Genomic DNA, 3,119 nt, shown 5'->3' with positions numbered 1-3,119 from the left:
CCCCCTCCCCAAAAAAAGAAAATTCCTCACTGCCCCCTTCAACTCCCTCCCGCCATGGCCATGGCAATGCTATCTACAAAACCCTACTCTGATCCTTGCCTATCCACCTAGCTCCCTATAAACCTATCCTTACAGCGCCACAGCATGGTAGGTAGGAGACTTTTAAAGGGGGAAGAGGGTGGCAGAAGTAGAAATGGATGGGAAGAGCTGCCTAAGGATTTATTTAAAGCTTGAGTGTTGGAAGAGAATTTTGCATACTGGCTTGTTCTTTGCAGCTTGATAGTGATGCACTGCCATTACTGTTTCAATGATGCTGTACAAAAATGTATACTCAAAAATGGATCAAACAAATACGACCAGCTCTTTATTTGACCTTCTACCTTCTGTGGTTGACTTACTGATAACACCAGTGCCTTCTTGGAGAGAAGTCTGATGAGTGACTTATCTGAGAAAAATAAATTCAAAGCTGAATCATAAATCAGTTTGAATTATTACATTTTAAATTTGAGTACAGAAAAGCACATCGATGTAATTGTGGTCATTTATTGCACAAAATAATAAGACAGACAGGAAAATAAGTTGGAATGGCAAAAAAGGGAGCTACCCTCACCTCGCACTAAATAAGAAAGAGAAGTACATTAATTGTCATTGATCGATTGGGTACGTATTGTATGGTGCAATGGAGTTATTCCTGTTCATGACAGTGCGACAAATATTTTCCGAACAAAGGCATTCACCCAAAAAAACTTAGTGCATTGTTAATCCCTGATATTTTTATCTAAATCTTAAAAAAGACGGGGATCTTTCTTGGGCCAATATTAAAAAGACATCCATGTTAGATCATCTAAAATATCTAATACGTGAAAAATATAAAATTCAACACGTTCTTTTAAAATAAGCTAAGCAGTAAAAAGAAAATGTAGCTTGTGATACAGAAAGGAGCTTCTTGTTCTTCAAGGAAACGTCTGTGCTACTCATGTGTGTCCAACTTTTAATTTTAAAATTACCTTACCACTATTCCTATACTGGTGTGAAAAGAGACATGACGAAGGACAGTTTTTGAGAGACACAAATGTAAAAATGAAACTTTCAAGTTTACCCACCAATGGGTATTCTTATTTTTCAGTTGTAATAGGTAAAAAAAAAATGAAATACCTTCTGAGACTAATTATCATTTAAAACTTCTCGTTTCTTGACACAGTCGATATAGACAGTCCTCTCATTCTGTAAGCGATCCGCAGGTCCTGCAGGCAGTTCTGGGGATAAAAACATGTTTCAAATAAAATCTTTCATAGTTTATTTAGTTTCAGAGGATAAAAACGTTCACTAAACTGGTGTCGTTAAAGCAAATCCCGTAACTATACAGTTCTATTTACAAAAATCAATATTCACTATGTGGGTTGTACAGAAGTGATAAAAGGCAGGTTACAATTACAAGTGAGAGTTTTTTAGAGAGGCATGGAGGCAAAAAATCACAATGATTTAAAGTCAGAGCGACTAGTGCAAATGTTGAAATTTTCTTGAAAAAATAAAACTTTCTGACCAGCCAATGATTGTTCTATTAGTTTTACTACAGAAATAACTTACATAACGTCTTAGTAAGTCAGTGGGCCGAGTTGCAAGACATTTTTCAAAGACAATTACCTTCTGAAGCCGACTACCATTCATCCCTTATTGGCAATCTTCCAGTCCGATAGGTGGTGCTGTAGGCTATACTGTCCTGTAGACAGTCCTCCGGTCCTCAAGTCCTCCAGGAGGCACACATCCGCTTCCGCAGGTGGTCGTCCAGACCTACAGATAATCCTCCTGGTTTGTAGGCGGTCCTAGTAATGAAATTATGTATCAAAGACAATTCTCTGACATCTGACATATTTTAAAGACGTTACTTTCTGAAAATGACTATTATTCATCACTTATTGGCAGTCCTCCTGTCCCGTAGACAGTGCTCCAGTCCTCCAAGTCCTGCGGATTGATGGTCCTCTAGTCCTATAGGTGATCTTCCATTCCTGCCTTGCAGTCCATTCTTGCAGATGTTCCTCCAGCCCTGCAAACGACTTTCTGGTCCTCCAGTCCTACAGATAATCATCTAGGTTTGTAGGCGGTCCTTGTAAAGAAACCAAGAATCAATAAAGAAAATTCTGGCATCTGATATATTCCAAAAAGAAAATTACTTTTGAAGGAGACCATCGTTCATATCACTTCTTATTGGCAGTCTTCAAGTCATGTAGGTGGTCCTGTATGCTGTGCCCCGGTCCTTTCATCCTACAGGTGGTCGTCAGACCCAACAGGATGTCCCCCCGTCCTGAGGGCAGACCTCCTCTCCTCCAGTCTTACAGATAATCCTCCAGGTTTGTTGGCGGTCCTAATAAAGAAAGCGTGTCAGAAAATTATGTGACGTCTATACAGTTCAATATAAAAATATTCAAGATAAAGGTGGTACAAACGTAGTTAAAAGTAGGTTCGTAATATGACAAGCGCAGGTTTTTGAGAAAAGTCAAAATGTGAAAATCACAATTATTTAAAGCCCAGGGCTATCAGTGCAAATGTTCAAAATTTCCTCTAAGACAATGACACTGCAGATACTTTATTGTGTACAGTATTTGTTTGAATTGCATGCATCATAAGAAAATTATATTATTTAGGTATATTTTCAGGACCCAGTTAATTAGGGGCAGTTTTTGAGAAACGCCTAAATGCAAAAATGAATCTCTCACCCACCAATCATTATTCTTTTAGTTTTGGTACAGAAATAAATTACATAATATCAAAGTCAGAGAATACAGTTGCAATACATTTAAAAGACAATTACCTTCTGAGGCGGACCATCATTCATCACTTCTTATTGACTGTCTTCCAGTCCCTGTAGGCTGTCCTCCTGACCAACTGGTGGTATCAGAGTGCCTGCTATCACAGAAGGTCAAAAGCCAAAAAAGAACAGCTAGCAGTGTTTGTTTCATTCATTGAGTATACATTTTACAGCACCATTGACACAATTCTGGCAGCACAACGCCAACAAGCTGCAAGGAACAATCCAGTATACAAATGGCACTTCAACACGCAAGCTTAAAATCAGCAGACAGATTTGCCCACGCAATTCGACTTCTGCCCCTCCTGTGCCC

The 3,119-nt window shown here is 38.9% G+C and overlaps 1 long non-coding RNA gene across 1 annotated transcript; it reads right to left on the bottom strand.

The window, feature by feature from the left end:
- Window positions 1-43: 43 nt before the first annotated feature.
- LOC101856460 lies at window positions 44-3,101 on the bottom strand. The gene is made up of 4 exons (XR_001185215.2): window positions 2,810-3,101; window positions 1,645-2,362; window positions 1,156-1,256; window positions 44-445 (listed from the first exon to the last, which is right to left on the bottom strand). It is a non-coding gene; the product is annotated as an uncharacterized LOC101856460 (long non-coding RNA).
- Window positions 3,102-3,119: the final 18 nt, after the last annotated feature.

The sequence above is a fragment of the Aplysia californica genome, unplaced genomic scaffold (assembly GCF_000002075.1).
Source record: "Aplysia californica isolate F4 #8 unplaced genomic scaffold, AplCal3.0 scaffold00601, whole genome shotgun sequence".
NCBI classification, from domain to species: domain Eukaryota; kingdom Metazoa; phylum Mollusca; class Gastropoda; order Aplysiida; family Aplysiidae; genus Aplysia; species Aplysia californica.
The sequence above is the reverse complement of the archived record's forward strand: the minus strand, read 5'-3'. Positions and strand labels throughout refer to the sequence as shown.